The 22,351-nt window shown below is 40.5% G+C and overlaps 1 long non-coding RNA gene across 1 annotated transcript; it reads right to left on the bottom strand.

Annotated features, from left to right (window-relative positions):
- Positions 1-957: 957 nt before the first annotated feature.
- Positions 958-12,503, bottom strand: LOC117938829. The gene is made up of 3 exons (XR_004655485.1): positions 12,493-12,503; positions 6,545-6,546; positions 958-1,042 (listed from the first exon to the last, which is right to left on the bottom strand). It is a non-coding gene; the product is annotated as an uncharacterized LOC117938829 (long non-coding RNA).
- Positions 12,504-22,351: the final 9,848 nt, after the last annotated feature.

Below are 22,351 nucleotides of genomic sequence, written 5' to 3'. Positions count from 1 at the left end.
TACGGTGGAGAGTTATCTCACCAAAGTTTTGTATTTAATTCATTTTATGCAAGATTGCAGTGAGTCCTCCTAGTAGTCTCAGACAGGCTGTATTTCATAGCATTGATCCAGTCATTAAAAAGTCAGTGGAGTGTTGTTTATCATGGTTATTCTGTTAATAAAGTGTACCATTTTTATTGTGTGTCAAGGCCGAGGTGTCAACTGCACAGGGTCTTGTTACGCTGGCCAGGAACTGTCTGGGGCAGAATAAAGCATGTAGGGGGAAGAGTGTTTCGTCATCTGGTGAGTGGTCCACACTCTACTATAGTGTTATGGGACACCCGTTCACCCCATTTATCTGATCATGCTCTGCTTCGGTGACTCCACCTCATGTATACCACTTCTACACCCGTTCATTTCTGGTGTTTATCACTTTACGATGTCAAAGTAATCCACAAGCTAGGAAAGGTAATGTTGTTGCTGAAATTGGTCTCTCCGGAAAAACTTGGCAGTGTCTTGTGGAGGTTTTGTAGAGGGATGGTTGTTGTTTTCGCCATTTTGTATATGTGGTGCATATGTTGCATGTGTGCTGACCCCAGAGAAGTGTGTTTTCAACCTGTTGTTGACTGTGGTTATGGTTAAGAGGTCAGAGTGCTTTAAATGAAAGTGTTTTTTAGGATTGTCTATCGACTCCCTACATATTTCTAATGCAATTTGGGGGCGCAAGGACACGCTCTACGTGCTCTCAACTTGAACTTCACTCCTTTGCTTTCCACTTTATTACATGAGGGGAAGTTTACGTGTTGCAGTGAATGCTAGCGCTGGACATAAATCTGCACTGCAGAATTACTATGAACATAAATCCAAGGGGTACTGCTGGGTTAGATGAAGAGAGGTGCAGGATCTTGGGAGCAACTCATGATCCGTTGTAAAAGACAGACAGAAGCCGTTTTCACATATGAAATACATACTGAATTAGGTCCTGATATAGTCTGGAGTTTCCCTTTTAACAAATGTAGCACACAACAGGAGATTGTCCTTGTCAGATGCATTCTCACTTACTCTGTTTGGTTAAGACAATTGGGGGCTTTATTACACTGACTACACTGAGTCACAGAGCCTTTCATAATTTGGTCATAAACAGTCTCTTTCTGTTTCATGAATTTGTCGGACTATTTCAGCCGTAGCCCTTAACGTCAGTAGTACCAGAATCTAATCGTTTTTCCAGTTAGACATTTGCCTTCTTCAAATTTAAGGTATTTGTTTTCTTCCGGTTTTGCATGACTGGCATTGGTAAACACTGTATGATATATAAGCTGACTGATTCTGACATTGGCTTTCTCATATACAGCTAGGTAATGTCTAGATAGTTTTTGGTTTACAGTGCACATGTGAAAGCGGCTAAAGGGATCAGCTGACTAGGGGAAGTTTCCCCAAGTTGTTTACATAAGGATACGGACAAACTACTGCTAAATGACACCCAGAAAGATGAGAAGGCTGGTACATTGCCCGCTATTCAGATACACAGTGCCTCCAAAGTTTAAAAGACTTAAAAGCCGATTTCTGAAATAGACCCCATATTGTTGGCAGAAGGTAGTGAGGTTTCAAATCAGGAAGATTCATCGATATAGAGGCCCCAGGGACCTCCACTCAGAGCTGTCAGACAGATCGTAGCCAATTATAGAGCTTTTTTCAAATTAGTTCTAAACATCCCCATGCTCTGTCAGAGTTGGCACGTAGCTGCAGTAGCCAATGGCTGCTAGCAGCAAGGGCACTTGCTTAACCTATCAGCGACCCATCAGCTCCTCAAGGGGACTGATTATTCTTGTCTGCATCTGTCTTCTTTGTCTTTGCCAATGGAATTAGAGGAAAACCACAATGCAGGACGTATCATGGGTACCGTAGCAAGCTACCGAAGTGTAGGCTGAAATTATAATGTCAAGCAGATGATGGCAAAGGCTTGGGGTTTAGAAATTAAAAGGAGGATGTAGAGTATTTACTCGCTCCAATGGTCTTTGTGCAAAGTGACAGCGGTGCAAATGGCTGTACTTAATTTTCCTTTTAGTTCTTTTACTGAGAATTGAGCTTTTCCTCCAAGCTTGGAGGGTAAATCAATTGCGGTATTTTGAGAAGAATACTTTATGTGTACTCTATTAACCTTTTCAGTATCCTAGTCCTTTACTGCCTATTAACGAATATGATTTTTGTATCCTAGCTCAGTGTCATTATCACAGTCCTTTACTGTAATGGATGCCGAGGTACAATAGAAAAGTTACTGATGGAAAGAGGGTTACTGCAGGGTAGAATTTAAATATTTTGCTTAGCAGCTAAAGTCAAGTCAGCTGTTTCATAGCACATCTGCTTCACATGGAGCATCATTTTGGTGTGATCTCAATTGAATAAACGGGTTGGTTTTGGCACTCGTGTGGAAATATTTCATTGTTTTATGCATGTTCAATATTAAAAGCCATTTTAAATCACATTTTTTTGTAGTGTTTTGTTCTTGTAATCATCAGCGAGGCTTAAGAGTGTTATTAGTGAAGGGTTGGTGGCTTGCAAAAGTGACAATCACTTTTTAATGAATGATATACAAATTGGAAATGGATTTCTGAGACTTTGTTTGTTCACTTCCTGTTTAAATATTCTCCACTTGTACCAGCGCAGGAACACTTCCAGCAACATTGTTCAAGCAAGACTGAAACAATTAAGTTTATGTAATCTTGCTTTCTCTTACAAAAACTACTTTGGTTGAAAAATGCAATCATACACTGTGCTCAAGGCAAAAAAGGGTGTCAAGCTAAAAAAAAAAAAAAATACTAATTTCATGGACAAGGGTTTCTTTGTCTTTGAAAGACTTCAAGGATAAAAATTGTTTGAAAGAACACAAAAGCAGCATAAAGAGATGGGATGTTAATTAAGTTTGTTAAATGAGAAGATTTATGCTGAATAAGACAGAAAATGGTGGCTCATGACCAGATGTATGGATTTGGCAGATGTAAAGATTTTGCAAATATTTTCTATATTTCTATGGCAAAATATGCATTTGGGATCAAGATGTTCACGCAATTGACACAATATTATCCCCAATGTGTTGCAGCTGTGAGGACCCTCTACTATTTCTTTTGTGAATTGCTACGTGGGAGTATAGTTGACACCACACTCAACACACAACACAACATTAAGCATTTTTAAAATGCATCCTGACTATTTTGATTAGATGTAATTTTGCTACTTTTCATGCACATGACATACTGAAAACTATTTCAGAAGCAGTATGTCGCGTGGAGTAGGGACACAGCTTTCAATGCCAGTGATTGCTTAAATTAAGGACACCTTGGAGGTCACATGGTATGATAAAGTTGATATATATCACCTGGGAAACTGGTTCACTCCAGAATGATGATGACTTGAGGCAGACAGTTTGTTATAAGTTGCCATGAGGTTGCAATGCTTTTGTCCATCAATTATCTAGTTTGACAGCTAATTGAGTCTCACAGAATATCTGTGGTGAGGGAGCATCTTATCCAGCTAATAAAATAAGATAGAACAACCAGAAATGATAACTCAGTTTAGCATCTCATTTGTCTTTGAGATTGATGATCAGAATGTTGTCTTTAGAGCTGATGAGATATTTGGGAAACAGCAGATCCTCATTCACATTTCCTGTATTGATCTTGGCAGAAGCTAATTGGGTCTGACAGAAGCCAAAGCAGCCAGTGCAGCTGACCTGGTGTTTTGGTAACTTTAAAACCTGTTTAAATCCGCCTCTTTTTGCTTGATTTTATTCTATTTCCCTTACCCAAAGGAAAAGCTTATAACAGAAGAACTGCAAGGCCAAAATGCATGTATGAGGCTTTATTTGAAACCCAAATTCTTTTAGTTTCTGGTAATGTGCTTGATTAGCATGTGATTAAAACTAAATACACCACAGTAGTTCAAACATGGTTCACAATAGGTATTTTTGTCCTGTCCAAAATTAATGTAATTTTTGGAGAGAAAAAAACTAACTAAAACATACTTTGTGCCACACTATGCAGAACACAACACATACAACACTTTTCTTACAAGACCTCTATAAAGTTTCCAAACTCTAGTCCTGACCTAATGGGAGCTGGGGAGGTTTCAGTATTTGGTATTAGACCTACAGGTGTCACTGATGTACCAAAACCTCTCCAAGTGACGTCAGTTCTTGAGTACAGAACACATCGTGTGCCTGATGCTGACGTTAAGAAATCAGACCTAATCCAATCAGATCACGGAACATCTACAGTGAAAAAATCACTTTATCTTGGATTTGGGGTTGTATTTTGTGTCTCTGGTGCATACAAACTTGGAAAAAAACCGCCATGCTGTTTTGAGTGAGTTACAGGTTTCTGAGTGCGTCCTGCCTTCAGTCTCCTGGTGAGCTGGTCAAAATCAGCAGGGTTGTCTACATCATAGGCCGAAACATTTGGTGTGTGCTGATCACTTTTGCTAATACCACATCAGCTAGCTGTTTTTCCAATTTCGGTCAGTACAAGGCAGGATTAGCCGTCTGTTTTTTGAAAGTTAAATCATGTAAACCTATTCTGGTACAACCTCAAAATAGAATTATGAACCAGAAAATGAGCATTATAGGAGCAATTTAAAATCGGCAACAGATCGCATGACACCGGCGACCTGGTGGATGTTGACAGGTTTCCACGTTGCTGCAACGCTTCCCCTGAGACTGACACTGACAGAAGGCAGGACACACTATTTTCCTGAACATCCTTGTCCTTATAAGATTATTCATTTCCAAAATAACTTCATATTAATTCCTTGTGGTCCCACCATCTGGCTATTATTGTTACAAGTGTAAGGCAAAAACTGAACAGCAGGCATAAGTTGGCTTTTCTTCCAAATATTATTTAGTCCATTTTGTGTGTCCAGAATTTTTCCTGGGGCTCTTTGGGAAACTGATGCACACTCAAATGAGTTTACAAGGTTAATTTCATGCCAAACACGTCCATATTTATATTGCTGACCTTTTTTTATAAAGCATAATAGGACATTGGGAACACGTCAGTATTGTGCAGATTCATCAAGTCTGCAACTCCTGAGAACGTATTATATTTACAAGTGTTATTACAGTAAATGGGCTGTTAAAGCGTAACAGGATCAGCCATGTTTCCTATCTGCAATACTTGTGGTGGGCTGATTAGACCTTATAACCATCCCACCGCTCTCCCTACCCACACTCTGACTTATACATGTCGCATGTATCAATTCAACCAGGCCACTTAGCTATACCATCACCTCCGTTATTTCCCAGGATCATGTACAAACACATTGCACTGAAAGCTTGGGACAAATGGGAATGAGCCCGTAGAGGCAGAGAATGCCAACATATGACTTTGAATTTGAGTGGTGAGGGAAAAAAAGAAACATTTTACTACACTTTCCCTCGCTTTGGAGGCAAGTGGCTCTTTCAACAGAAATGAAGACTGGCTTCAATCTTAGTGATCACCGCTCTGTGCTTTAAGATGAGATAACATGAGGGAGTGAAGAAAAAGACAGCAGCAGGTGGAGGAGGAGGAGGAGGAGTTTGGTAAAAACCTACACTTGCACTTGTTGTAGGAAATGATTAGCCCTGTGATTTTCTCGTGTGAGGCACTTCAGCTACTTATACCCTGCACATTCCCATGAAATGTCACAGAAATGGCAGCAGCAGATATCTTAATTTCTAAATCAATATGTCATTAAGGTGTGTCTCCAATGGTAAATTGTTTTGAAATTGCTTTCATTCCTCAAACAAGCATCATCCAACATCTAAACACCTTTAAGCCCATAAGTGCCACGCACATCTAACCAGTGTCAATCTCTCTATCATTCCGTATGTTTTGAGCTAAAAGTACATGACACTTGGAAATTTGATGCAAAAAATTGCACACACAGTAGCTGTTTACAAATGTTTGCAATCCAAAGAAAACAATCTGGCGCTTTGACTGAGACTTTCATAATGTAACGGGGTAAAGTGCTGACAGAAGTGCACCAGTGAACCTGGGAACAGGTGGCTTTCAGGTGATTACTCAGATGGAAAAAGTGAAAAGGAAGTGTGTGAAAACGTTGGAGCTGCAGTGTTGTGCTGGCTAAGATGTTGGAGAAGGACAACCATCTGTTGAAGAAAGGGAAAGCTACCATACTGGAAGCTAATGTTCCAGCTGTTTTGCTTTTTAGACAGGCTAGACAGTTAGGGGCCTTGAAATTGATCACTGCATTGATGTGGTGACAGATCTTAATCGAGGATGGCGTTTCCGGTTGCTGCTTTTTTTGGTTTTACCTTTTTGTCTTATGTCTGTTGTGTTCAGACGCTACACACAGGAAGTGTTTCTTTAAGAGCAAAAAAAGGGGAGTTTATATTCTATTCAACAACTTTATTAATCCCACAAGTGCCAGCTAGTTAAGAGCAGCTACAGACAACACACATATACATACAGCACACGAGCCTACACACCATAGAGTAGTTAAGCGTTTAAAAGTCGAATTGCAGAAGGGATAAAAGAGTTAGAGTGGCGCAATTTGTTTTAGGGTAAAACATAACAACGTCTTGATGGAACAGATACAAATCTGACTGATTGAATTTGTTGGTGAAAGCCATGTGTGGCAATATCTAATAATATTTAGGGGGTGACACATCGTGATTGTTATTGTTGACAGGATAATCATAATTGAATTGTGACACCAGTGAAGATTCCCACCCCTAGCAACAGGACAGCCGTGTAGGTGGCTGAGTTTTAGACTGGTAGTGCTGGGCAGCTCACAGGTGTGAATGTGTAACTGTATAAGTGTGGTCATGGCGTTCTGCAGCAAAACTTCCTCGAGTGAATGAAGGGTAAACAAAGGGCAGTTTTCAGCACAGCATAAACAGCTGTGAACTGAGATGGAGCTTACTTAGTACACTGTAGGTCAAACTGTTCCTTTATCTCAATATGTTTATGTCTACCCTATTTGACATTTCATCATTTTCAATTAATCCTTTGTAGAGTTCTCAGCTGACTGTGTTCACCTCTCAGACCATTCCTATTAACTCCACAAGGCAGGTCATTGGTTGCTGTGTTTATCCCTGCTTCTGGAGTAAACACTGACTTTTCCAAAAGCAGCAGCAGTGAGCATCATCTTCCAGCCTGAACTTTAGCTGAGCCTGACCGCTGGGTCCTCAGTGTTGCTTTATGGTTGTTGCTTTTCTATGGCGATCAAGCAAGAGTCACCTACTTGTTAACAAAAATTTTGAAATTTGGAAAGTGAGCTTCTGAGTTGTGGTCTTGTTTACAAGATTCTGCAGTAAGTACTGAGAAAGCATTTTTTCTTTTTCTTTTGCCAAGCTTGGAAAGCCCTGACCCCATTGGAGGTAAAAAAAGAAGCACACATCCAGACCAAGGCCAAGACTATCAACAAAAGTTACCAGACTCAAAGAAAGGTCCTCTACTGATATTATTGAGGAGGATTAAGCACTGTGGCAGCGGCAGAATTTCTTTCTTAATGCCTCACTGCCTTCCTTTTCATTTCTTGAGCTGTTTAACAACCCAAAGTGCCATTCTCTGCTTTTTCATAATTAAACGCACATCATGTCTCATCAAGAACTGCCAATAAATTAACTCACTAATTAAAATCCTGTCACATTTTGACCATAAACCAGTGCTCAAGGGGTGAATTATTCTAGTTTATATTATTTCAGGGCGGATTGTTTCGTGTTGTGACAGTGTAAATTTAGGAATATGTGCTGAAGTAAATAAACTATATGGAATAATCACCGCTAATGCTCTAAATCAGGATGTGGATATATCATGGATATATTGCTGTGTAGTCAGTTTTGACCTTGGTGGGTGTGGTATGGAGCAGGAGTTTTGTTCACCAATGCACCAAGTATTTCCTCTTTGTTTCTTTTTGTCTCCACCTAAAAAAAGAGTTTGCAGTTAATTAAGTTGTTAAGAGCAAACTGATTAATCTGTAGCCGTGGCACTGGTCGTCTTGGCACAACGATACAAAGTTTGGATTCGTCGAAAGCCAGAGTCAGAGTGGAACGAGGGTTGACAATTATTGATTACATGTGATGGAGAGCTCATTTGGATAGGTTGGAGCCCTGTTGCCCAACAGAAATTCCAGTCATTTTGTTTGTCTAACAAGCTGTACGACTACAAGTTGGTTAATTTTTCTTCATTAAAAAGTGAAAAAGGATCTTTTGGATTTATGTTGAATGCCCACAATGGTTGCACATATTACCATAACTGTACTGCGTATGTAATAGACCTTGTGTGTGTGTGTGTGTGTGTGTGTGTGTGTGTGTGTGTGTGTGTGTGTGTGTGTGTGTGTGTGTGTGTGTGTCTTTATCTAAATAGCTCCCTGTCCTGCTGTTCCATTCAGGACTCCTTCACAATACGACTTCTTAAAAGCTGTGTCCCAATTCAGCGCCTGGATGCTGTAATGTCTGCATTTCTAGACTCAATGTGTCATGACAGGTCAGCAAGGTTATCCTTAAACCTTAAATGTGTTATTATAAATTATTTAACTTGTAACATAAGTTTGCTTTGTTGCTTTACTGAACAAGAGAGTACGCCCGAACATTTGCTGTGTTTCTTAAATGTCTCTGACATTAAGTGTTGCAGGGATGACATATTTTTAGCATGGCCCTGGTTCCTTCAACAAAAAGCCATTGATCTTTGATTATTGCAGAAAGTAAGCACAAATGCAATGGCCAGAAGTGAAAAGCTAAGGTGTGGCTGTAAACGAACTACCACGGTGGCATGACGACAACGTCAGCTGATTTGCGTGTTCTCCGTGATGACTTTTGACTACGTGTAGTCTACGAGTGGGGTATTTACCAAATGACTTTATGTTGTATAATTAAACATGAAAATCTAGTGTTAAGACCTTATTTCATGCATCAAACCAAAAAACTATTGACTTTGAGATAAGAGAACCAGAAGTGCAATAATGCAAATTATTAAGGGGTTTTAGGACTTATTGCTGCAGCACAGAAACTGAGAAAACCAATCACAGCTCGAGCTGGTATCTTTGTAGTTCCACATTGTTGCCGTAGGTATGGCTAAACCCCTTCCACATCACATGAAGCCATTGCTAATATAAAATTACCCGTTAGTCCATGCATTAGTTCATCCAGTTGTTTCCTATCGGCAGATTGTTTTACTGTTCACTTTTAGGGGGTCTGAATAGGAAAGAGTATTCACTATTTCAAAAGGAAAAAAGGGAATGAAATAACAAAACATGCAAGCTTTCAGGCGGTCCTCCGTCACAAAAACAGGATGTCCCTAGTTACATTTAATCAGCTGTTCCAAGGCAGCCCCCTAGTGAAAAGCTTTTACACATTAATGAGGGGCACCTGAATGCATCATTGGGTTAATTTTCTGTGAGGCTTAACCATCTGTCTCAAATCCTTCAATCTGGCTCTGGGACACACCAAATTTCCCAGACAGGTTAACTTGAACCCCAATTCTGAGTACCATCTTTACACATACAAAACTAAAACCTCTCCAAAATCCCCATCACAATCTGTTCCTCACTGCCTACCTGCCTGCACAAATGCTGTTAAAGAAATTAGGTAAAAGGATTCATTTCAGGGGCATCCAGATCGCCTTGTAAGATGGGAAAACTTTATCCAAGGTTCGCCATGCTCCACGAACTCCTGTCAGCGTCGTGGAAACACCGGGGACATTTCCCCTCTAAGAACACTTTTGTTGAGATCCTGTCTCATCCCCGCCGTGGTCCCTCTACGCAAATTCTCGCTGTCAGCAGTCACTGGCTTTTAATTGCACAGGGCCTCGGCTTTGGTAATTATGTTGTCAAACGCAGAAGAGTAGCGAGCAAATAATGTGAATGGAGCCCTGAGAGGCTGATTCGACTTGACCGTGGGAAGACATCGCTGGGAGAGGTGGAAAAATAAGCGACCCGGGACGCAATTGATCATACAAAGAACATTGTCACCTCATTTGCAATTAGGAAACTGTGGAAAATAAAGAAACTATGTTTTTCTCTATTCCTGAGATAGAGCCAAACAAAGAGAATCCTGCATTGTTTAGGTTTATAAAATGAAAGGTTTGTATCATGTTGTCAGGGAAAACTGATAGGATGGGTCTTAATTACGGAGTCGCTGCTTGGAGTTTGATTATACGGTGTTGTGTTTACCTGAAGTTCTTCTCCAATCTTTAAGAAAGTTTCACAATGCCTAAATTCGAATTCATCGTCATGGGTGGAAGTGTTCTGAATAGGGAGCTGTGTTGGAGTTTCTGCTTTTGTGTTCAACGCAATTAAATATTTATGCGTTGGACACGGTGTGGTGTCTCCAGGGAGGAGTTTGTCTATCTGTCAGTGGGTGGCTTGAATCATTGACTAGCCGTTTGTTGAACAATGAGAGCCCCTGGAGGAGAAGCCGCGAGGTCAGGCACCCAGCACCAGATCACAAAAGAAATGATTAACACCTTGTGATGTCATCAGGCGGGCTCTGCACAGGCGTTGACGTACTATCTCTCAGAGTTACCTGGAACAGGTTCACTGCATAAAAATCAGTCATTCTCTTGAAATAGGCATAAAATCCAGTAACCCCACAGGTTGCTGGAAAGCAAAGCATGATTCTCTGCAACCCATGGAAAGTAAACAGAATTCCAGAAATATAATGTAATATTATCAACTTCTTTGGCGTGAAAAGATTGAAAATACCATATATAAATAATTAAGCTATATTTCCAAAGCAATATCTTTTTTCATCGCAAAAAAAATTCTATTGGGATTCTGAGGCTGCATGTGCTCAGTGCTGATAACGCCTTCACATTTAATAAATGTACTTCATGTGATTTATTTTGAAGTTTTATCAGTACAAAGCAAACCTCAGCTGGGTAATACAGGATTATGGGCCCAGTGTTGCCTGTCTGTGCCCTGGAGTCTGTCGCTGGAGATGCTGCGATGGATGATAGGGAGGCAGCATGGAGGTCTTTGTTTGTTTACTGTGTGAGAAGTGATCAATGGGGACCCGGGCATGCCAGAAAACTGCCTGGGTCAGTGTTCCCCTGGGCACTGGGGAATATCAGCAGGGAAAAAAAATCTATACAACCCCTGGTGGCCTCATTCTCTCTATTCACAAACATACACGCTTGCATGAATTCATGGAAAATTCGATGCAGGGTAGCAAAACCTTCGTCTGTGGCGTGGGAACACGGAACGTGGGGATGAGGAAAGAGTGTGACTCTGGTGCGACGCCTGAGCCTGTTTGCCAGGGTCAGAACAGTCATTGCCGGAAGGGCCAACCTCAGGGCTCAACCACGAGGCGTGACAAGTAGAGGACAAATGATGATAAACAGACAAACACACAAGCTGCATGGCCAAAGCAACGTAATGACCCCACATAAGCTGCCTGGGGAAAGTGACATAATGACCCCACACAACCTCGACGAGAGCTTAGGCAGAGTCCTGACCTGCGTGTGCATCTGCAGGCGTTTCCTGACTCCGCTGTGCTCAAGGCTGGATCCCTGCTACCGTTATTACATCTGTGCCAAGAAAAAGAAAGCAAAAACCATTGGAATTACCTACATTTATGCACAATTTATCCTTAAAACGTGGTCTGATTTTCATCAAACTCACTATAATAGACAGATGTACTTTATATAAACTAATAATACTCAAATAATTGAATTGTGAATTGATGTTTTTATTAAATAATCGCAATATTAAAGAGCCCCTGTGCTTTTTTTGGATTTTTCCCATCTTTAGTGTGTTGTATAGGTTTTGTATGTGATAGATGTTTAAAGTACAAGAAACTGATTTCACTTCACATGGAGCTTTCTCTCCCACAGGCAGCACTTTTTCTCAACTGCCTGAAATTGGCTCACTCACATTCCTTTTTGAAATTCCTCAGTTAATGATGAGATTGATTGAGAAAGCTAGCCCGGTTTTTCAAATGTGCTGCCTATGGGTGCTGCCTGAGCAAGCACACTCGCTCAGTGGGTTTTTTGAATTTGATTAACCAATTACAACTGAGTGGTCCAGCTGGCCTATCAGAGAAGACTGGGCTTTTGAGGAAGGCGGGCCAAGAACTCAGACAGAGGCTTTTAGATTGAGTCACTTCTGCAATGTTTTTTTAACTTCAACACATGTAGCTGTATAAAACACGTCAAAATATTGAATACTTAAACTCACTTCTCCATGTGAACCACCCCTCATTCACATGTGCTTTCAAATGAAGCATGCAAGTAAAAAAGGTGGAGGAGGGGTAGATATCTCAAAGTCACTGAGGTTGCAAAAGATGTCTCAGCAATAAGATAAGTATGAAGCAACAATGCCGGTTCTTCCTTAAAATAAATTGATGACATTGTAACTGTAATCTCAACATCTATTATATTACTGGGACAGTGTTCTGTGAAAAGACTATTTTGTTGCAGACACTTTTTTGGCAGAACAAAAGAGTAGCCCCAACATCACCCTTTGATGCTGCCCTTGGGCCTGAACAACCATCACCTGTTAAATCCAATGCACTCAAAAGTATACAAATACTTTTTTTATAATCATTTGTCTTAGGGTAACACATTTTCCAACCTGACTTTGACTTGTTCAAGCAAACAATTACATAAATACAGCAAAATATGCAATTGTTTCTATGTGACTATGTCAGAGATGGAGCATGTCTTGTCCATTATTGGGAATTTCGTAGAATATTAGACCCCGTTTTCTGAAAGAATTGTGCAAAAAAATGTTGAGAAATCCAGGGGGTTCACTTACTGTTTATTGACACTGAGGTGATGATTATTACAGAAAACTGACCTTGCAAAACACCACACATCCTAACACCAAGAGGCAGGATTAAAATGAGGGAAACTGACACAAAAAAAGAAAAGACAAAAGAAAGTAAAAAAGGGAGGGAGGGGCTCTGGGAGTTAGAGGGAGAAGGAATCTGAGAGACATAATGGAATGACTTATGAGTGGGTAAGATGGACGTCACATCTGTGCCATTTCACAGTCTGGGTTAGTACACAAAGGCGAGGCACAGAAAGATGAAAATAAATCCAAAAGATTACCCTGAAAAACAAAAAGTGCCTTCAACAGTTTTATGAATTTTGGTTGTCTAAATTCCTTCATTGTGTTGCCATTTCTCCCCTAAGCCTCTGTATTGGAAGGCGAAGCTTATGCTTTACAATTGCCCCAAAAATTAATGTGGATTATAAGAGGGAAAAAAAAACTTGAGGTTGTGTTTTAAAGCGAGATGGGAAGGGCAGATGTTGAGGCAACAGGAACTCAGACTGGCAGGGTTTTAAGAAGCAGAGAGTGTACATGAGGACACAATGATCTCATTTCATCCTTCCTTCCTATCACTTTGCTGATATGGCAGAGAACCCCCTCAAAGAAGCTTAAATATTCACTTAGAAATGTAGTAGCCTTTTAATTATTACACCCAAGCACAAAAATGGTAGACACATCTACACATCTATTGTCTGTCTACATCCTGTGCCAGTGGGCATGCATCAATAACAAAGACTTGGCTCAACAATTTTACACTTTTCCCTTGCAGGTAGATGAGAATTTTGTCTGTTCATTAAATACAAAGCTACAGCCAGGAGACAGTTAGCTTAGCTTAGGATAAAGACTGTTAGCCCAGGGAAACAGCTATATCCATTTCAGGACGTCTTTGTTCAAAAAAATAGCCCAACACGTAACCCTTAGTTAAACCACAACTTTCTTTGTACAAATTAAAGAATTGAGATATTGCATGTTAATTAGCGAGCTTTAGAAATGTTGGCTGTCTCCATGAAGCTCCCAGCTAAGCTCCTGTAACTCACGACACAGTTCGGAAACCAGAACAAGATAACTAATTATAACATTTTGGCTCTACGGATGTAAATTTTAAAATCACTTTAAAACTATTTCCAATCCTTCCGATTTCCAGCTGCAGCCTGACACCCCCACAAATATCCTTCATGGGACAATAAAAATCTATCAGTCTATACATCGATCTACTACCTTTGTGGCTCTTTATATGACATCACCTCACAGCGATGCGGTCAAACTGTTGATCTGAGAGTCTAATATAGATGCTGATGGCCTACTGAGCCAACGAGGTAGTGAAGGGCCCAACCACCTCAAATCTATGATAGTGAAAACAACTGATAATGCCTCTTCAATCAGCTGGTAACATTCAACGCAAAGAGAATCAAGACTTTAGGACATAACAACTAAGCTTTTGCTTTTTTATGGCAGAGCTGTAGCTAAGAAGCGTGGCAGATCCCGGGCTATTTGTTGTCACCGACTGGTCCTGAAGATGTGAGGAAACAAGCAAAGCAACCAGAGCGCGTCTGCTCCGGAGGAAACGCCTCGACGGAGGAAGCTTTGAGAGCTGACTTTACAGCCAATGAGAAACATAAATGAGGTGGCAGAGGAGAGGAAAGGATCACATTCACAGCTAAGGACCTTAAAAGAGGAAACAGAGACAGGAGAGGAATCACTGTGAAAAAACTGATTACCAGCTGTTTGCATCTTAGATAAGGACGCACATTCCTTCAAATGTGCAGGTCCCGTGTAGGCGTGCTTTAATTTTCTCTGCTCATTTTTTTATTTATCTGAGTGTGTATGTTTGTGCCTTGATGAGGATTTAGCTTTGAAAACCAAAGATGTATGCAAAGATGTAGACTTTAATTGCATAATCCAGACTTTGTGAGCCGGGGATATTACAGGAGAACCAACGACAGATCTGATCTAACAAGGCACTTGGCTCCGCGGTAGACAGCTTTGTGAGGATTGGGGATAGAAAGAAGTGTCAGATTTTAACAAGGGAGAGATTTAGATTTGGTTGGCTTTGGACTGCTTGAGAGTCACAAAGACAAACGCACAATGAAAAGAGAAAGGCAGGTTCAAGCTGAGCTCCCTCGCTCCCCCCTCCAGATGTTGTTTTGAAATCAGATACAGAAATCAAAGCTCAAACATTGTCAGCAGCTGAATAGTCGAGGCCTAAATCCAGTCACAAGCTGAGAGATAAACGTTCTTAAAAGATGGTTTTCCCGTTCCCAGCTGTTCATTGCATTGTGCGTCCACACCCCTTCTTGTAGTTTAACATTGATTAGTTGTCACAAATCCACCTTGTTTGAAAGGTTTTTAATGAAACATGCGTTTTATCAATGGCACCGGCAAGGTCACTTGCTGGAATTGGATTATGAGTAATGGGATGTAATGAATATTTTCTGGGTTTAATTTTTCATTCTGCTCTGACAAAAACTTTCAGATGGACATATCACACCCTACTTCTTATCCTCAGTCCCTATTTCTGAGCCCAAAAGTCTCAGTAGTGTTAAAAATAATTACAATCCTAAAAACATATAGTTTCGGTCAGCAAATTAACCATTTCATTTTAAAGCTTCTACAGTTGCTACATTCTAACAGCTATGCTAACTCACTGGTTAAAAGGACCAATGAATGGGTTTCTTGCATTTTAGTCATGCATTGCCAGACCTTCCCCCACAGCACTGCGGAGGAGGGTCTGGCTAGTCTACACAGCAATCTGGGATGGGGGGAAAAACGTGCAATTTCCAGCAGAACAAGAGCAATCTCCCCCCCCCCCCCCCCCCCCCCCAGCATATCTTCATTTACCGACAAACCAACACAGATGACCCTGATACTTTTTCCTCTGCTTCCTCTTATGCCTATTTAGTAACTTCCCAGTACTAGTCAGATGAAGCCGCCCTTCCACCTGTTACCACTTCGGGGCTGCATCCTCAGCAGAAGGCTACAGTCTGATCCTGCTTTTACCCATCTGGGGCTGCGGCTACAGAAGCTTTGATGTGTTGCACAGCTCTCCATTTCAGGGCCAAAAGCAAACACCTCAACCCTCCTCTCCAAACTCAGCTCCCACCCCAGTCTACTACCTTACACACAAATAATGAAACACACACAGGCCCCCAGACCTTGAGCTGGCCTCATTCGCCGGGTTCAGCCCGTGTCTTCAGCTCTCCATCTCTCATTCATCCCCATGTTGTCTCACACAGCAGTGGCTTTGTTCTGTGAACCAGGTGCAGGGAAGTTTTTGTCCACTGGAGTTGAAGAAGGTGCCACAAAGGGGCACAGGTGTCAGAAAGAGAATGATGGAGAGTTTCAAGTCATGTGCTTTAAAGTTGACTGAAATAAATAAATGAAATGTTTCGTGTCATGCGTTCAGAGCCCTGAAAAGGACATTTTTTACTTGGTTAGTGTAATTGGTTGTTGGTGCAAAATGTAATAAATGTTTGGTAGGTGTTAGATGTTTCAAATTATATATATTTTTATGTATATTTGTTTTTTTGCTATGAATATATAATTTAAAATATGTGATACACACGCAACATACATAATATATACAGGAACTATTTAAAGTTGAAAGAGGAGTGGGAAAAATTAGTTTGAAGTAAAAATAAAGAAAGTTTAAGTTTTTTATTTCTTTATATAGCACTGTAAAAATCAATGTATGTATATTTGTATGTATACAAACTAAACATATGTGCATAGATGCTGTGGAAATATAACATTAAAAGAGTTAAATAGAAATTAAAACCCAGGCAATCAGATAAAAATAGAAAAACAAATGATCAACACAATGATAGGGAATAAATGTGGGTCTTAAGGTGCATCTTTAAAGTATCCACAGACTCAGACACTTTTAGTAGACACTTCATGTACTTATTACTACTTCATATACTTTTTATTAGGTTTGATATAAGTCCAGCTTGCGGTCCGCCAGCTGGACGATAAGATCAAAACCAAAAACAGCTAGGACTCCAACTGATCTCAGATCTTTCCAGGAACTTCAGTCCTCCAGACTCTTTTTTCTCATCTCTGTAAGTTCCTAAAGTCATACAACTTCGGGAACAGTGTGAAGTGTTTGTTAAAGTAAAAAAATGTCAACTCTCATGGCTGGGTCTTTTTGCATATTTGACTTTATATGCAGTTATGCCGACCACAAATTGTGCTTCATTCAGTCTGACTACACCGGTAGAAAATAAGAAGTACGCACTCTTCTAGTCCGCCTTACACGGTATGTGTGATAAATACATTTAAAGTTTAAAACATCTGAAAACAGGCCTTTTGAAGGCCTGAGGTTCACATTCGGACGTGGTTGCTATGGAATGGATTTTACTAACTGTATATAACCACTCAGATCTGTTTCCCAGATTGCCAAGTGACCTTTGAACATTTGGAGGCCCAGTCTGAAGAAAGTATCAAACTGAGGCAAGGCAAAATGAGAGCTTGAAAGTTTTTTCATCAAAACTTTCAAACTCTCAGTTAAAAAGTACTTTCAGCAAGTCGTATGTCACATCAAAAAGAATCAGGATAAATGGAATATGGGTTTTGAAGGAATGCTACAGTATGGTTCCCAATGTGTTTCTGATAATGAATTGTACTCACTTTTGCCCAAATAAAAAGGTACATACTACCATAGAAGTAGAACCCCGTCAGCCACAAACAAAAACCCTAAACATTCCGTGAAGCAGGAAAAACAGGGAAAAAAGTCCAAACCATTGCTGTTCTTTTTCTTCTTCTTTGGCCAACTTCTTGGAATTCACTGGAATAAAATGACACAAACTTCCTACTTCCCTCCAACTATACCCAGTCTGTTTCATTGCCTCTGGCTCACATTGTGACAACTTCCCCTCTGGGGTGTGGTAATATGGAGGCGCTGATTTTCAAGCCCAGCAAACACTCATTACTCATTACTTATCACCAGTTGATGATGGTAACTGGAAATCGTGAGTCCGATTCACTCATCGGTCATCATCACAGTGACAGATGTTATTGCTCTGCCCGTGTGTTTGCCCCTCACGACTCCATACGCACCTTTCATTACTATGCAGTAGCCCGCCGATGCACACTCCAGCATGAGCGACAGTAATTACACAGGAAATGAAGTATACATATCCATCGTTGTTCTAGTTATTAGACATTTTTGCTGGCAGCTGGGTGATGCAGTGAGTAAAGCAGCTTCCTTTCAGATTCAGACCAAGATGTTGGCTGCAGACGTGTCCCTGAGTGACTTATTGGGACCTGGGAACATTTTCAGTTTGGCTATATCTTCACTAGAGAACAGAATTCCCTAAAAAAGCTTCTTATATTTAACATTAATTTACAGTTAATAAGTGCTTTTAAGAGGTAAAACAGTGTTTCTAAGTGTTGCTTGTTTTATTACTGAGCTTTAAGAGTTCAACCATAACCTTTAAGGTTATCTGAGGGTGTTCGTGAACCAATCTGTTCCCCAGGGACATTGTTAGGCCTATTTTAGGCGGGCGGAAGCTACCCCAAAATGTTCCTAAGCACCCCTAAATGATACTAAGAACAACAATAACAATTTGATTTATCAATAGCTGGGGGCTAAGCACCCCCTGTCTTACAATCCTAGTGACGCCCCTGCTGTCCCCTAAGGTTGCACAATAAGAGAAATTTGAGGCATTACATTGAGATTCATTGGGTCATGAGTTTATACTTGTTTACATTGATAATTATGACCAATGTGTTTCTGTTGTTTTAATGTTAAATGGACTGTTCTTACACATCTGTTCTTAGCGCTTTTCTAGTCTCAACAACTACTCAAAGCATTTTTACATGGTACAGGAACCATTCACCATTCACACACATTCATACACTGTGGCCGAGGCTCCCGTACAAGGTGCCACCTGCTCATCAGATAAACACTCACACACATTTACACTCTGCAACTCAGGAGGGTTTCAGGGGCCAGGGATCAAACCACCCACCTTCCGATTGGCAGGGGTCCGCTCTACCACTGAGCCACAGCCGCGTTTGACTCACTCTTTCTAAAACGTATAATTGTATCACTTTCTTTTCAGACAATTCTACTTCAATTCTGCTTAAGCAGGTCTGCAAACATGCTTAAACACACCGCACATTTTGTGTTCTGCTCTTTTGGTATTTCATTTCGAGTTGAATATTTTCCAACTGTAATGAAGGTTGTTTTCATGTGCTGCAACATTTCATTCAAACAAATGCATTCACAAAATAGCCCAACCACTTCTCAGCCCAGAGCCCCAGAAATGCACTAGTTTTTCTTGAATGGAAAACTAGTTTTGCTTTTGTCAGTTAGTTTGGGATAATTTGTTGAAACACAATTTTTTACAGAATAAGCATAATGTAAGTATGACATCTACTGACACATTAGGGTTTGGGTTAGGTTAAGGGCTAGTATTATAACAACAGACAGGGCCTCAAGATTATGAAACATTTCCAACAAAAGGAATTAAATTGCCACAGAGTAATTGCTGCTTAGACAACCTTTTGAACTTTGGGGCCCATGAGAATCTGAGGGGCCCCTGGAAGGATTGCCAGATTTCCCCATTTGAAGATTGTTTTGTCAACAGCTGCTTCAAAGGGCAAGACTAAACTGTCAACTTTTAAACCAACATGGACAACATGCCAGATAAGTTTTTTTGCAGTTCTGCCATCTGGACCATGAATCAGGTCATTATAAATGACTTGGTCAAAAATTACAAGCAGGAGAACAAATAAGGAAATTAGCAACATGAATTATAACAAGACGTTAATTTCACGACAGTTGTAAAGCTTTATTTACTCTGATGACTCATTAAGATACTATGTGGTAATAAATAGTGGATGCCACAGTAATGAGACAGGTGGTCTAGTTAGACTGGAATGCTGCTGTAGCTGTCTCCTCTCCAGTGTGTAGTGTATTTCATGCAGACAGGTAGCTACTTTTTTGGGTTAGGAGGAGACACACCTGGCATCCACCAGGGCCAACCAGGACAATGCAAGCTGTCCGAGACATGCCAACTCCATTTAAAGACTCAAGGCTGAGCTGCAACCGTGCTTCTATTCAGATGAGCCTTGATATAATTGTTTGCAAAGGTGTGATGGACAGTTGAGGTAATTATTTTGCTTGAGGCATGATGATTAGGCATTGGGGTTGAACACTCACACTCAGTATTTTGTTGAGCTGTGTTGATTTGTGATGTGCCTCGTGCCAGCCAGGTAGAGACGGGCTAGACAGCCTATCCTCACGCCGGCCTCACTTGTTGTGATGGCCGCCAAGCTGCCACTAACTATGCTCAATCAATGGATCTTGGTTTTAAACTTTTAAGGAGGTTATTTCCAACTGTTCTGAAAGTTTTTCTCCGTTTTCTCTTTCGGTCCAGCATTCTAAAGGACGTAATTATCCTCTTGACACACCTTTCTTTTGACATTTTCTGCTCTTACTCGTTCCAAAACAACTATTTGTTTAACGTGCCTCTGTGTTTTAATGTTGTTATTGTTCACTTCTTTTCAACCTTTTGCATCAAGCAGGAACAAAGTCTCATTTACACTGAAAGCCTAAATAATGCAAAAAACTTTTTCATCAGAGCTTTCTAACTCACAACCTGTGAAAGGCTTTGGCTTGGTTTTGCACAGATTGTGAAGTGTGAACTGAGCAGAAGTGAACTGCAATATAGTAGCAATGCACACACAGCTCAGTTAATAGCTGGAGGCTGTCCTTAAGAAAAGCAGTGTGTTTTATATGCAGACTCCTGCTATGGCCTCCAGGCTTCTGTTCATGCAACCTGTCAGGAACAATATTCCTTGTATTATAACATGAATTTAACTTTGAGCCATTACTCAAAAAAGTTCCCCATGAGTCATAATCGCTGGGTAAAAAAAAAATAATAATACACCCTTTAAGCATTTTCTATATTTGCCCAAACAGGTCAGGTGTTTACCTGTTATCCGGACTAACAGCTTTGTAGGATTAAACTGTAGCCGCAGACGTTTAGTGTGTGATAGCAATTGATGAACTGCATGTTTGGATGCACAGTGGCCTCATAGCAATTTGCATATTTGAGTTATTCTATTTACAGCGCAGATGCAATTTAACGAAAGGATGTCTCAAGGGTCCTCACCTGGTTTGAACCAAAATAACCGTTTGATCTCTGTTAAGTGGCTGCATTCATACTGTCAGACCTTATCTGAACAGAATTCTTATTATTTTTGAATTCATTTAGAATTACCAAAAGAGTTGGGGAGCAGCAGCAATCACTTCATGATCTTGGATAAGTTTCCTTTCCCTAAGACCTCTCAGGATGTGTGTTGTAACACTGCCCCCTCATGGACATAAGCAACAGAGTTCTTTATTTAATTTTACAGTCCCCGCGTCTGTTGGGGACTGAGTGTTTGTGTGTTTATGACCCCAAACCTTTAGGGGTCAGTACCATTTTTCTTGTCATGCACCTGCAGGCAGACAGAAGACATCTGCTGCAGAAGAGATTTTTGGCTTTTGTTTCATCCCTCACAATGCCATCTACCGTCACGCTCTATGTGTTAGTGATGTAAATCACATGCAGGGTTACAGTTCACGCACTGAAGTGTTCTTCCAGCTTCCAAATGTCTTAAAAAAATAAGTGGCATCATACCTCATGTTCTTATCTACTGGATCAACTCAATTATGATTTACAGAATGTTTCCTCACCAAGCAGGGGAGAGACGTTTTTGTTGTCAAATTCCTCCGCACCACCATCCTATTTTTGGAGCATTAAAATAGAGCACATGAATGCTGAGTTGTTGACAACTATTTTCCACAAGGAGACATCAAATCGCTTTAAAAGTATCCAGATAAACGGAGTTATGGCTCCCACATGTCCACTCCTAAAAAAAAATTAAATGAGAGCGCAGCACACCATTCGTCTGCTGCTGCCGTTTATGATTGCATTTTTTGACTTCAACTGCTGTTGCCTGTGTCAACAGGGAATATTTAGTTGAAAGAAATGTAGTCCCTTTATGATTTTAAAGCTGACAATAACTGCCCAGAGACCCTAGACTCATAGACTTTATTCTAACAGCACAGTGACGATAAGGAATAGTGCGCTATTATCAGTGTTAAATTGTTAGAATAACCATTTGGGTTTGATCTCTGCATCCTCTGAATAATTAATTGTTGCTCTCTAATCTACTGATATGGCAAATGCCTTCCTTTAATTCACACAAGGCCATTATCTGTATTTTATTTTTGCAGATGCACCCACAGCAAAGAAAACAAACCATCTGAAACCCAGAGCACCTTCACAGTCTATTATGTGCTTTGGCAATAGAATGGGGACTGTGTGTCTACTGCACATATTCTGTGACAACAAAGAACAGAAGAGGCTTTAGAGGAGCGAGCCTAAAATGCTTGACAGCCTGGAATCAAGATGCTCTGAGTGGTCCTCACGTCATTGTTGATGACTGTTGACACACAGGCCTAGCTGTTTGTCTCCATCTGTCTCAGGACTTTGTTTGCGGTGTAGAATTTCAGTTAATTAACCTAGAATTTCAGCCAATATACTTGAAGAGAAAGGTTTGTGTGGGCGGGAGATGGGTGATTTCCATTTTTACAGAATACATTAAAGCTATATTG

Source organism: Etheostoma cragini, chromosome 23 (genome assembly GCF_013103735.1).
Source record: "Etheostoma cragini isolate CJK2018 chromosome 23, CSU_Ecrag_1.0, whole genome shotgun sequence".
Classification (NCBI taxonomy): Eukaryota; Metazoa; Chordata; class Actinopteri; order Perciformes; family Percidae; genus Etheostoma; species Etheostoma cragini.
Note: the sequence above shows the minus strand (reverse complement) of the source record. Positions and strands in the feature narration are given on the sequence as shown.